Genomic DNA, 15555 nt, shown 5'->3' on the forward strand with positions numbered 1-15555 from the left:
AAATACACATAATCTCCCTTTGTACAGTATCTCCCCTTGTGCACAATCTCCCCATGTACAGAATCTCCCCATGTAAGTACACAGAGTCTCCCCTTGTACAGAATCTCGCCTTGTACACAATCTCCCCTTGTTCACAATCTCCCCATGTGCAGAATCTCCCCATGTAAATACACAGAGTCTCCCCTTGTACAGAGTCTCCCCTTGTACAGAGTCTCCCCTTGTTCAGAATCTCCCCTTGTACAGAATCTCCCCATGTAAATACACAGAGTCTCCCCTTGTACAGAGTCTCCCCTTGTACAGAATCTCCCCTTGTACAGAATTTCCCCTTGTACAGAATCTCCCCATGTAAATACACTGAATCTTCCCTTGTACAGTATCTCCCCTTGTACAGAATCTCCCCTTGTACACAATCTACCCATGTACAGAATCTCCCCATGTAAATACACAGAGTCTCCCCTTGTACAGAGTCTCCCCTTGTACAGAGTCTCCCCTTGTACAGAATCTCCCCTTGTACACAATCTCCCCATGTACAGAATCTCCCCATGTCAATAGACAGAATCTCCCCTTGTGCAGAATCTCCCCTTGTACCCAATCACCCCATGTACAGAATCTCCCCATGTAAATACACAGAGTCTCCCCTTGTACAGAGTCTCCCCTTGTACAGAATCACCCCTTGTACAGAATCTCCCATTGTATACAATCTCCCCATGTAAATACACTGAATCTCCCCTTGTACAGTATCTCCCCTTGTACAGAATCTCCCCTTGTACACAATCCACCCATGTACAGATTCTCCCCATGTAAATACACAGAGTCTCCCCTTGTACAGAGTCTCCCCTTGTACAGAGTCTCCCCTTGTACAGAATCTCCCCTTGCACACAATCTCCCCATGTACAGAATCTCCCCATGTAAATACACAGAGTCTCCCCTTGTAGAGAGTCTCCCCTTGTACAGAATCTCCCCTTGTACAGAATATCCCCATGTAAATACACAGAATCTCCCCTTGTACAGAGTCTCCCTTTGTACAGAATCTCCCTTTGTACAGAATTTCCCCATGTACAGAATCTCCCCACGTACAGAATCTCCCCATGTAAATAGACTGAATCTCCCCTTGTACAGAATCGCCCCTTGTACAGAATCTCCCCTTGTACACATTCTCCCCATGTACAGAATCTCCAATGTAAATACACAGAGTCTCCCCTTGTACAGAGTCTCCCCTTGTACAGAGTCTCCCCTTGTACAGAATCTCCCCTTGTACAGAATCTCCCCATGTAAATACACAGAGTCTCCCCTTGTACAGAGTCTCCCCTTGTACAGAATCTCCCCTTGTACAGAATCTCCCCTTGTACACAATCAGCCCATGTACAGAATCTCCCCATGTAAATACACAGAGTCTCCCCTTGTACAGAGTCTCCCCTTGTACAGAGTCTCCCCTTTTACAGAATCTCCCCTTGTTCAGAATTTCCCCATGTAAATACACTGAATCTGCCCTTGTACAGAAGCTCCCCTTGTACACAATCACCCCATGTACAGAATCTCCCCATGTAAATACACATAATCTCCCTTTGTACAGAATCTCCCCTTGTGCACAATCTCCCCATGTACAGAATCTCCCCATGTAAGTACACAGAGTCTCCCCTTGTACAGAATCTCGCCTTGTACACAATCTCCCCTTGTTCACAATCTCCCCATGTGCAGAATCTCCCCATGTAAATACACAGAGTCTCCCCTTGTACAGAGTCTCCCCTTGTACAGAGTCTCCCCTTGTTCAGAATCTCCCCTTGTACAGAATCTCCCCATGTAAATACACAGAGTCTCCCCTTGTACAGAGTCTCCCCTTGTACAGAATCTCCCCTTGTACAGAATTTCCCCTTGTACAGAATCTCCCCATGTAAATACACTGAATCTTCCCTTGTACAGTATCTCCCCTTGTACAGAATCTCCCCTTGTACACAATCTACCCATGTACAGAATCTCCCCATGTAAATACACAGAGTCTCCCCTTGTACAGAGTCTCCCCTTGTACAGAGTCTCCCCTTGTACAGAATCTCCCCTTGTACACAATCTCCCCATGTACAGAATCTCCCCATGTCAATAGACAGAATCTCCACATGTACAGAATCTCCCCATCTAAATACACTGAATCTCCCCTTGAACAGTATCTCCCCTTGTACAGAATCTCCCATTGCACACAATCTCCCCTTGTACAGAATCTCCCCTTGTACACAATCTCCCCATGTACAGAATCTCCCCATGTCAATAGACAGAATCTCCCCTTGTGCAGAATCTCCCCTTGTACCCAATCACCCCATGTACAGAATCTCCCCATGTAAATACACAGAGTCTCCCCTTGTTCAGAGTCTCCCCTTGTACAGAATCACCCCTTGTACAGAATCTCCCATTGTATACAATCTCCCCATGTACAGAATCTCCCCATGTAAATATACAGAATCGCCTTTTGTAAATACACAAATCTCCCCTTGCACACAGGGAGAGCCTCCCCTTGTACAGAGTCTCCCCTTGTACAGAATCTCCCGTGTACAGAATCTCCCCATGTACAGAATCTCCCCATGTAAATGCACAGAATCCCCCTTGTACAGAATCTTCCCTTGTACAAAGTCTCCCCTTGTACACAATCTCTCCATGTACAGAATCTCCCCATGTAAATAGACAGAGTCTCCCCTTGTACAGAGTCTCCCCTTGTACAGAGTCTCCCCTTGTACAGAATCTCCCGTGTACAGAATCTCCCCATGTACAGAATCTCCCCATGTAAATGCACAGAATCTCCCCTTGTACAGAATCTTCCCTTGTACAAAGTCTCCCCTTGTACACAATCTCCCCATGTACAGAATCTCTCCATGTAAATACACAGAGTCTCCCCTTGTACAGAGTCTCCCCTTGTACAGAGTCTCCCCTTGTACAGAGTCTCCCCTTCTACAGACTCTCCCCTTGTACAGAATCTCCCCTTGTACAGAATCTCCCCATGTAAATACACAGAGTCTCCCCTTGTACAGAATCTCCCCTTGTACAGAATTTCCCCATGTACAGAATCTCCCCATGTACAAAATCTCCCCATGTAAATACACTGAATCTCCCCTTGAACAGTATCTCCCCTTGTACAGAATCTCCCATTGCACACAATCTCCCCATGTACAGAATCTCCCCATGTAAATACACAGAGTCTCCCCTTGTACAGAGTCTCCCCTTGTACAGAATCTCCCCTTGTACAGAATTTCCCCATGTACAGAATCTCCCCATGTACACAATCTCCCCATGTAAATACACTGAATCTCCCCTTGTACAGTATCTCCCCTTGTACAGAATTTCCCCTTGTACACAATCTACCCATGTACAGAATCTCCCCATGTAAATGCACAGAGTCTCCCCTTGTACAGAGTCTCCACTTGTACAGAGTCTCCCCTTGTACAGAATCTCCCCTTGTACACAATCTCCCCATGTACAGAATCTCCCCATGTAAATACACAGAATGTCCCCTTGTAGAGAGTCTCCCCTTGTACAGAATCTCCCCATGTAAATACACAGAGTCTCCCCTTGTACAGAGTCTCCCTTTGTACAGAATCTCCCCTTGTACAGAATTTCCCCATGTACAGAATCTCCACATGTACAGAATCTCCCCATCTAAATACACTGAATCTCCCCTTGAACAGTATCTCCCCTTGTACAGAATCTCCCATTGCACACAATCTCCCCATGTACAGAATCTCCCCATGTAAATACACAGAGTCTCCCCTTGTACAGAGTCTCCCCTTGTACAGAATCTCCCCTTGTACAGAATTTCCCCATGTACAGAATCTCCCCATGTACACAATCTCCCCATGTAAATACACTGAATCTCCCCTTGTACAGTATCTCCCCTTGTACAGAATTTCCCCTTGTACACAATCTACCCATGTACAGAATCTCCCCATGTAAATGCACAGAGTCTCCCCTTGTACAGAGTCTCCACTTGTACAGAGTCTCCCCTTGTACAGAATCTCCCCTTGTACACAATCTCCCCATGTACAGAATCTCCCCATGTAAATACACAGAATGTCCCCTTGTAGAGAGTCTCCCCTTGTACAGAATCTCCCCATGTAAATACACAGAGTCTCCCCTTGTACAGAGTCTCCCTTTGTACAGAATCTCCCCTTGTACAGAATTTCCCCATGTACAGAATCTCCACATGTACAGAATCTCCCCATCTAAATACACTGAATCTCCCCTTGTACAGAATCTCCCCTTGTACAGAATCTCCCCTTGTACAGAATCTCCCCATTTACAGAAACTCCCATGTAAATACACAGAGTCTCCCCTTGTACAGAGTCTCCCCTTGTACAGAGTCTCCCCTTGTACCGAGTCTCCCCTTGTACAGAATCTCCCTTTGTACAGAATCTCCCCATGTACAGAATCTCCCCATGTAAATGCACAGAATCCCCCTTGTACAGAATCTTCCCTTGTACAAAGTCTCCCCTTGTACACAATCTCTCCATGTACAGAATCTCCCCATGTAAATAGACAGAGTCTCCCCTTGTACAGAGTCTCCCCTTGTACAGAGTCTCCCCTTGTACAGAATCTCCCGTGTACAGAATCTCCCCATGTACAGAATCTCCCCATGTAAATGCACAGAATCTCCCCTTGTACAGAATCTTCCCTTGTACAAAGTCTCCCCTTGTACACAATCTCCCCATGTACAGAATCTCTCCATGTAAATACACAGAGTCTCCCCTTGTACAGAGTCTCCCCTTCTACAGACTCTCCCCTTGTACAGAATCTCCCCTTGTACAGAATCTCCCCATGTAAATACACAGAGTCTCCCCTTGTACAGAATCTCCCCTTGTACAGAATTTCCCCATGTACAGAATCTCCCCATGTACAAAATCTCCCCATGTAAATACACTGAATCTCCCCTTGAACAGTATCTCCCCTTGTACAGAATCTCCCATTGCACACAATCTCCCCATGTACAGAATCTCCCCATGTAAATACACAGAGTCTCCCCTTGTACAGAGTCTCCCCTTGTACAGAGTCTCCCCTTGTACAGAATCTCCCCTTGTACAGAATCTCCCCATGTAAATACACAGAGTCTCCCCTTGTAGAGAGTCTCCCCTTGTACAGAATCTCCCCTTGTACAGAATATCCCCATGTAAATACACAGAATCTCCCCTTGTACAGAGTCTCCCTTTGTACAGAATCTCCCTTTGTACAGAATTTCCCCATGTACAGAATCTCCCCACGTACAGAATCTCCCCATGTAAATACACAGAGTCTCCCCTTGTACAGAGTCTCCCCTTGTACCGAGTCTCCCCTTGTACAGAATCTCCCTTTGTACAGAATCTCCCCATGTACAGAATCTCCCCATGTAAATGCACAGAATCCCCCTTGTACAGAATCTTCCCTTGTACAAAGTCTCCCCTTGTACACAATCTCTCCATGTACAGAATCTCCCCATGTAAATAGACAGAGTCTCCCCTTGTACAGAGTCTCCCCTTGTACAGAGTCTCCCCTTGTACAGAATCTCCCGTGTACAGAATCTCCCCATGTACAGAATCTCCCCATGTAAATGCACAGAATCTCCCCTTGTACAGAATCTTCCCTTGTACAAAGTCTCCCCTTGTACACAATCTCCCCATGTACAGAATCTCTCCATGTAAATACACAGAGTCTCCCCTTGTACAGAGTCTCCCCTTCTACAGACTCTCCCCTTGTACAGAATCTCCCCTTGTACAGAATCTCCCCATGTAAATACACAGAGTCTCCCCTTGTACAGAATCTCCCCTTGTACAGAATTTCCCCATGTACAGAATCTCCCCATGTACAAAATCTCCCCATGTAAATACACTGAATCTCCCCTTGAACAGTATCTCCCCTTGTACAGAATCTCCCATTGCACACAATCTCCCCATGTACAGAATCTCCCCATGTAAATACACAGAGTCTCCCCTTGTACAGAGTCTCCCCTTGTACAGAGTCTCCCCTTGTACAGAATCTCCCCTTGTACAGAATCTCCCCATGTAAATACACAGAGTCTCCCCTTGTAGAGAGTCTCCCCTTGTACAGAATCTCCCCTTGTACAGAATATCCCCATGTAAATACACAGAATCTCCCCTTGTACAGAGTCTCCCTTTGTACAGAATCTCCCTTTGTACAGAATTTCCCCATGTACAGAATCTCCCCACGTACAGAATCTCCCCATGTAAATACACAGAGTCTCCCCTTGTACAGAGTCTCCCCTTGTACAGAGTCTCCCCTTTTACAGAATCTCCCCTTGTTCAGAATTTCCCCATGTAAATACACTGAATCTGCCCTTGTACAGAAGCTCCCCTTGTACACAATCACCCCATGTACAGAATCTCCCCATGTAAATACACATAATCTCCCTTTGTACAGAATCTCCCCTTGTGCACAATCTCCCCATGTACAGAATCTCCCCATGTAAGTACACAGAGTCTCCCCTTGTACAGAATCTCGCCTTGTACACAATCTCCCCTTGTTCACAATCTCCCCATGTGCAGAATCTCCCCATGTAAATACACAGAGTCTCCCCTTGTACAGAGTCTCCCCTTGTACAGAGTCTCCCCTTGTTCAGAATCTCCCCTTGTACAGAATCTCCCCATGTAAATACACAGAGTCTCCCCTTGTACAGAGTCTCCCCTTGTACAGAATCTCCCCTTGTACAGAATTTCCCCTTGTACAGAATCTCCCCATGTAAATACACTGAATCTTCCCTTGTACAGTATCTCCCCTTGTACAGAATCTCCCCTTGTACACAATCTACCCATGTACAGAATCTCCCCATGTAAATACACAGAGTCTCCCCTTGTACAGAGTCTCCCCTTGTACAGAGTCTCCCCTTGTACAGAATCTCCCCTTGTACACAATCTCCCCATGTACAGAATCTCCCCATGTCAATAGACAGAATTTCCCCTTGTGCAGAATCTCCCCTTGTACCCAATCACCCCATGTACAGAATCTCCCCATGTAAATACACAGAGTCTCCCCTTGTACAGAGTCTCCCCTTGTACAGAATCACCCCTTGTACAGAATCTCCCATTGTATACAATCTCCCCATGTAAATACACTGAATCTCCCCTTGTACAGTATCTCCCCTTGTACAGAATCTCCCCTTGTACACAATCCACCCATGTACAGATTCTCCCCATGTAAATACACAGAGTCTCCCCTTGTACAGAGTCTCCCCTTGTACAGAGTCTCCCCTTGTACAGAATCTCCCCTTGCACACAATCTCCCCATGTACAGAATCTCCCCATGTAAATACACAGAGTCTCCCCTTGTAGAGAGTCTCCCCTTGTACAGAATCTCCCCTTGTACAGAATATCCCCATGTAAATACACAGAATCTCCCCTTGTACAGAGTCTCCCTTTGTACAGAATCTCCCTTTGTACAGAATTTCCCCATGTACAGAATCTCCCCACGTACAGAATCTCCCCATGTAAATAGACTGAATCTCCCCTTGTACAGAATCGCCCCTTGTACAGAATCTCCCCTTGTACACATTCTCCCCATGTACAGAATCTCCAATGTAAATACACAGAGTCTCCCCTTGTACAGAGTCTCCCCTTGTACAGAGTCTCCCCTTGTACAGAATCTCCCCTTGTACAGAATCTCCCCATGTAAATACACAGAGTCTCCCCTTGTACAGAGTCTCCCCTTGTACAGAATCTCCCCTTGTACAGAATCTCCCCTTGTACACAATCAGCCCATGTACAGAATCTCCCCATGTAAATACACAGAGTCTCCCCTTGTACAGAGTCTCCCCTTGTACAGAGTCTCCCCTTTTACAGAATCTCCCCTTGTTCAGAATTTCCCCATGTAAATACACTGAATCTGCCCTTGTACAGAAGCTCCCCTTGTACACAATCACCCCATGTACAGAATCTCCCCATGTAAATACACATAATCTCCCTTTGTACAGAATCTCCCCTTGTGCACAATCTCCCCATGTACAGAATCTCCCCATGTAAGTACACAGAGTCTCCCCTTGTACAGAATCTCGCCTTGTACACAATCTCCCCTTGTTCACAATCTCCCCATGTGCAGAATCTCCCCATGTAAATACACAGAGTCTCCCCTTGTACAGAGTCTCCCCTTGTACAGAATCTCCCCTTGTACAGAATTTCCCCTTGTACAGAATCTCCCCATGTAAATACACTGAATCTTCCCTTGTACAGTATCTCCCCTTGTACAGAATCTCCCCTTGTACACAATCTACCCATGTACAGAATCTCCCCATGTAAATACACAGAGTCTCCCCTTGTACAGAGTCTCCCCTTGTACAGAGTCTCCCCTTGTACAGAATCTCCCCTTGTACACAATCTCCCCATGTACAGAATCTCCCCATGTCAATAGACAGAATCTCCCCTTGTGCAGAATCTCCCCTTGTACCCAATCACCCCATGTACAGAATCTCCCCATGTAAATACACAGAGTCTCCCCTTGTACAGAGTCTCCCCTTGTACAGAATCACCCCTTGTACAGAATCTCCCATTGTATACAATCTCCCCATGTACAGAATCTCCCCATGTAAATATACAGAATCGCCTTTTGTAAATACACAAATCTCCCCTTGCACACAGGGAGAGCCTACCCTTGTACAGAGTCTCCCCTTGTACAGAATCTCCCGTCTACAGAATCTCCCCATGTACAGAATCTCCCCATGTAAATGCACAGAATCCCCCTTGTACAGAATCTTCCCTTGTACAAAGTCTCCCCTTGTACACAATCTCTCCATGTACAGAATCTCCCCATGTAAATAGACAGAGTCTCCCCTTGTACAGAGTCTCCCCTTGTACAGAGTCTCCCCTTGTACAGAATCTCCCGTGTACAGAATCTCCCCATGTACAGAATCTCCCCATGTAAATGCACAGAATCTCCCCTTGTACAGAATCTTCCCTTGTACAAAGTCTCCCCTTGTACACAATCTCCCCATGTACAGAATCTCTCCATGTAAATACACAGAGTCTCCCCTTGTACAGAGTCTCCCCTTCTACAGACTCTCCCCTTGTACAGAATCTCCCCTTGTACAGAATCTCCCCATGTAAATACACAGAGTCTCCCCTTGTACAGAATCTCCCCTTGTACAGAATTTCCCCATGTACAGAATCTCCCCATGTACAAAATCTCCCCATGTAAATACACTGAATCTCCCCTTGAACAGTATCTCCCCTTGTACAGAATCTCCCATTGCACACAATCTCCCCATGTACAGAATCTCCCCATGTAAATACACAGAGTCTCCCCTTGTACAGAGTCTCCCCTTGTACAGAATCTCCCCTTGTACAGAATTTCCCCATGTACACAATCTCCCCATGTAAATACACTGAATCTCCCCTTGTACAGTATCTCCCCTTGTACAGAATTTCCCCTTGTACACAATCTACCCATGTACAGAATCTCCCCATGTAAATGCACAGAGTCTCCCCTTGTACAGAGTCTCCACTTGTACAGAGTCTCCCCTTGTACAGAATCTCCCCTTGTACACAATCTCCCCATGTACAGAATCTCCCCATGTAAATACACAGAATGTCCCCTTGTAGAGAGTCTCCCCTTGTACAGAATCTCCCCATGTAAATACACAGAGTCTCCCCTTGTACAGAGTCTCCCTTTGTACAGAATCTCCCCTTGTACAGAATTTCCCCATGTACAGAATCTCCACATGTACGGAATCTCCCCATCTAAATACACTGAATCTCCCCTTGTACAGAATCTCCCCTTGTACAGAATCTCCCCTTGTACAGAATCTCCCCATTTACAGAAACTCCCATGTAAATACACAGAGTCTCCCCTTGTACAGAGTCTCCCCTTGTACAGAGTCTCCCCTTGTACAGAATCTCCCCTTGTACAGAATCTCCCATTGTAAATACACAGAGTCTCCCCTTGTACCGAGTCTCCCCTTGTACAGAATCTCCCTTTGTACAGAATCTCCCCATGTACAGAATCTCCCCATGTAAATGCACAGAATCCCCCTTGTACAGAATCTTCCCTTGTACAAAGTCTCCCCTTGTACACAATCTCTCCATGTACAGAATCTCCCCATGTAAATAGACAGAGTCTCCCCTTGTACAGAGTCTCCCCTTGTACAGAGTCTCCCCTTGTACAGAATCTCCCGTGTACAGAATCTCCCCATGTACAGAATCTCCCCATGTAAATGCACAGAATCTCCCCTTGTACAGAATCTTCCCTTGTACAAAGTCTCCCCTTGTACACAATCTCCCCATGTACAGAATCTCTCCATGTAAATACACAGAGTCTCCCCTTGTACAGAGTCTCCCCTTCTACAGACTCTCCCCTTGTACAGAATCTCCCCTTGTACAGAATCTCCCCATGTCAATACACAGAGTCTCCCCTTGTACAGAATCTCCCCTTGTACAGAATTTCCCCATGTACAGAATCTCCCCATGTACAAAATCTCCCCATGTAAATACACTGAATCTCCCCTTGAACAGTATCTCCCCTTGTACAGAATCTCCCATTGCACACAATCTCCCCATGTACAGAATCTCCCCATGTAAATACACAGAGTCTCCCCTTGTACAGAGTCTCCCCTTGTACAGAATCTCCCCTTGTACAGAATTTCCCCATGTACAGAATCTCCCCATGTACACAATCTCCCCATGTAAATACACTGAATCTCCCCTTGTACAGTATCTCCCCTTGTACAGAATTTCCCCTTGTACACAATCTACCCATGTACAGAATCTCCCCATGTAAATGCACAGAGTCTCCCCTTGTACAGAGTCTCCACTTGTACAGAGTCTCCCCTTGTACAGAATCTCCCCTTGTACACAATCTCCCCATGTACAGAATCTCCCCATGTAAATACACAGAATGTCCCCTTGTAGAGAGTCTCCCCTTGTACAGAATCTCCCCATGTAAATACACAGAGTCTCCCCTTGTACAGAGTCTCCCTTTGTACAGAATCTCCCCTTGTACAGAATTTCCCCATGTACAGAATCTCCACATGTACAGAATCTCCCCATCTAAATACACTGAATCTCCCCTTGTACAGAATCTCCCCTTGTACAGAATCTCCCCTTGTACAGAATCTCCCCATTTACAGAAACTCCCATGTAAATACACAGAGTCTCCCCTTGTACAGAGTCTCCCCTTGTACAGAGTCTCCCCTTGTACAGAATCTCCCCTTGTACAGAATCTCCCCATGTAAATACACAGAGTCTCCCCTTGTACCGAGTCTCCCCTTGTCCAGAATCTCCCTTTGTACAGAATTTCCCCATGTACAGAATCTCCCCATGTAAATACACAGAGTCTCCCCTTGTAGAGAGTCTCCCTTTGTACAGAATCTCCCCTTGTAACAGAATTTCCCCATGTACAGAATCTCCCCATGTACAGAATCTCCCCATGTAAATACACAGAGTCTCCCCTTGTACAGAGTCTCCCCTTGTACAGAGTCTCCCCTTGTACAGAGTCTCCCCTTGTACAGAGTCTCCCCTTGTACAGAATCTCCCCTTGTACAGAATCTCCCCATGTAAATACACTGAATCTCCCCTTGTACAGTATCTCCCCTTGTACAGAATCTCCCCTTGTACACAATCTACCCATGTACAGAATCTCCCCATGTAAATACACAGAGTCTCCCCTTGTACAGAGTCTCCCCTTGTACAGAGTCTCCCCTTGTACAGAATCTCCCCTTGCACACAATCTCCCCATGTACAGAATCTCCCCATGTAAATACACAGAGTCTCCCCTTGTAGAGAGTCTCCCCTTGTACAGAATCTCCCCTTGTCCAGAATATCCCATGTAAATACACAGAATCTCCCCTTGTACAGAGTCTCCCTTTGTACAGAATCTCCCTTTGTACAGAATTTCCCCATGTACAGAATCTCCCCACGTACAGAATCTCCCCATGTAAATAGACTGAATCTCCCCTTGTACAGAATCGCCCCTTGTACAGAATCTCCCCTTGTACACATTCTCCCCATGTACAGAATCTCCAATGTAAATACACAGAGTCTCCCCTTGTACAGAGTCTCCCCTTGTACAGAGTCTCCCCTTGTACAGAATCTCCCCTTGTACAGAATCTCCCCATGTAAATACACAGAGTCTCCCCTTGTACAGAGTCTCCCCTTGTACAGAATCTCCCCTTGTACAGAATCTCCCCTTGTACACAATCAACCCATGTACAGAATCTCCCCATGTAAATACACAGAGTCTCCCCTTGTACAGAGTCTCCCCTTGTACAGAGTCTCCCCTTTTACAGAATCTCCCCTTGTTCAGAATTTCCCCATGTAAATACACTGAATCTGCCCTTGTACAGAAGCTCCCCTTGTACAGAATCTCCCCTTGTGCACAATCTCCCCATGTACAGAATCTCCCCATGTAAGTACACAGAGTCTCCCCTTGTACAGAATCTCGCCTTGTACACAATCTCCCCTTGTTCACAATCTCCCCATGTGCAGAATCTCCCCATGTAAATACACAGAGTCTCCCCTTGTACAGAGTCTCCCCTTGTACAGAGTCTCCCCTTGTTCAGAATCTCCCCTTGTACAGAATCTCCCCATGTAAATACACAGAGTCTCCCCTTGTACAGAGTCTCCCCTTGTACAGAATCTCCCCTTGTACAGAATTTCCCCTTGTACAGAATCTCCCCATGTAAATACACTGAATCTTCCCTTGTACAGTATCTCCCCTTGTACAGAATCTCCCCTTGTACACAATCTACCCATGTACAGAATCTCCCCATGTAAATACACAGAGTCTCCCCTTGTACAGAGTCTCCCCTTGTACCCAATCACCCCATGTACAGAATCTCCCCATGTAAATACACAGAGTCTCCCCTTGTACAGAGTCTCCCCTTGTACAGAATCACCCCTTGTACAGAATCTCCCATTGTATACAATCTCCCCATGTAAATACACTGAATCTCCCCTTGTACAGTATCTCCCCTTGTACAGAATCTCCCCTTGTACACAATCTACCCATGTACAGAATCTCCCCATGTAAATACACAGAGTCTCCCCTTGTACAGAGTCTCCCCTTGTACAGAGTCTCCCCTTGTACAGAATCTCCCCTTGCACACAATCTCCCCATGTACAGAATCTCCCCATGTAAATACACAGAGTCTCCCCTTGTAGAGAGTCTCCCCTTGTACAGAATCTCCCCTTGTTCAGAATCTCCCCTTGTACAGAATATCCCCATGTAAATACACAGAATCTCCCCTTGTACAGAGTCTCCCTTTGTACAGAATCTCCCTTTGTACAGAATTTCCCCATGTACAGAATCTCCCCACGTACAGAATCTCCCCATGTAAATACACTGAATCTCCCCTTGTACAGAATCGCCCCTTGTACAGAATCTCCCCTTGTACACATTCTCCCCATGTACAGAATCTCCAATGTAAATACACAGAGTCTCCCCTTGTACAGAGTCTCCCCTTGTACAGAGTCTCCCCTTGTACAGAATCTCCCCTTGTACAGAATCTCCCCATGTAAATACACAGAGTCTCCCCTTGTACAGAGTCTCCCCTTGTACAGAATCTCCCCTTGTACAGAATCTCCCCTTGTACACAATCAGCCCATGTACAGAATCTCCCCATGTAAATACACAGAGTCTCCCCTTGTACAGAGTCTCCCCTTGTACAGAGTCTCCCCTTTTACAGAATCTCCCCTTGTTCAGAATTTCCCCATGTAAATACACTGAATCTGCCCTTGTACAGAAGCTCCCCTTGTACACAATCACCCCATGTACAGAATCTCCCCATGTAAATACACATAATCTCCCTTTGTACAGAATCTCCCCTTGTGCACAATCTCCCCATGTACAGAATCTCCCCATGTAAGTACACAGAGTCTCCCCTTGTACAGAATCTCGCCTTGTACACAATCTCCCCTTGTTCACAATCTCCCCATGTGCAGAATCTCCCCATGTAAATACACAGAGTCTCCCCTTGTACAGAGTCTCCCCTTGTACAGAGTCTCCCCTTGTTCAGAATCTCCCCTTGTACAGAATCTCCCCATGTAAATACACAGAGTCTCCCCTTGTACAGAGTCTCCCCTTGTACAGAATCTCCCCTTGTACAGAATTTCCCCTTGTACAGAATCTCCCCATGTAAATACACTGAATCTTCCCTTGTACAGTATCTCCCCTTGGACAGAATCTCCCCTTGTACACAATCTACCCATGTACAGAATCTCCCCATGTAAATACACAGAGTCTCCCCTTGTACAGAGTCTCCCCTTGTACAGAGTCTCCCCTTGTACAGAATCTCCCCTTGTACACAATCTCCCCATGTACAGAATCTCCCCATGTCAATAGACAGAATCTCCCCTTGTGCAGAATCTCCCCTTGTACCCAATCACCCCATGTACAGAATCTCCCCATGTAAATACACAGAGAGTCTCCCCTTGTACAGAGTCTCCCCTTGTACAGAGTCTCCCCTTGTACAGAATCACCCCTTGTACAGAATCTCCCATTGTATACAATCTCCCCATGTACAGAATCTCCCCATGTAAATATACAGAATCGCCTTTTGTAAATACACAAATCTCCCCTTGCACACAGGGAGAGCCTCCCCTTGTACAGAGTCTCCCCTTGTACAGAATCTCCCGTGTACAGAATCTCCCCATGTACAGAATCTCGCCATGTAAATGCACAGAATCCCCCTTGTACAGAATCTTCCCTTGTACAAAGTCTCCCCTTGTACACAATCTCTCCATGGACAGAATCTCCCCATGTAAATACACAGAGTCTCCCCTTGTACAGAGTCTCCCCTTGTACAGAATCTCCCGTGTACAGAATCTCCCCATGTACAGAATCTCCCCATGTAAATGCACAGAATCTCCCCTTGTACAGAATCTTCCCTTGTACAAAGTCTCCCCTTGTACACAATCTCCCCATGTACAGAATCTCTCCATGTAAATACACAGAGTCTCCCCTTGTACAGAGTCTCCCCTTGTACAGAGTCTCCCCTTCTACAGACTCTCCCCTTGTACAGAATCTCCCCTTGTACAGAATCTCCCCATGTAAATACACAGAGTCTCCCCTTGTACAGAATCTCCCCTTGTACAGAATTTCCCCATGGACAGAATCTCCCCATGTACAAAATCTCCCCATGTAAATACACTGAATCTCCCCTTGAACAGTATCTCCCCTTGTACAGAATCTCCCATTGCACACAATCTCCCCATGTACAGAATCTCCCCATGTAAATACACAGAGTCTCCCCTTGTACAGAGTCTCCCCTTGTACAGAATCTCCCCTTGTACAGAATTTCCCCATGTACAGAATCTCCCCATGTACACAATCTCCCCATGTAAATACACTGAATCTCCCCTTGTACAGTATCTCCCCTTGTACAGAATTTCCCCTTGTACACAATCTACCCATGTACAGAATCTCCCCATGTAAATGCACAGAGTCTCCCCTTGTACAGAGTCTCCCCTTGTACAGAGTCTCCCCTTGTACAGAATCTCCCCTTGTACACAATCTCCCCATGTACAGATTCTCCCCATGTAAATACACAGAATGTCCCCTTGTAGAGAGTCTCCCCTTGTACAGAATCTCCCCATGTAAATACACAGA

The sequence above is a fragment of the Mustelus asterias genome, unplaced genomic scaffold (genome assembly GCF_964213995.1).
Source record: "Mustelus asterias unplaced genomic scaffold, sMusAst1.hap1.1 HAP1_SCAFFOLD_440, whole genome shotgun sequence".
Classification (NCBI taxonomy): domain Eukaryota; kingdom Metazoa; phylum Chordata; class Chondrichthyes; order Carcharhiniformes; family Triakidae; genus Mustelus; species Mustelus asterias.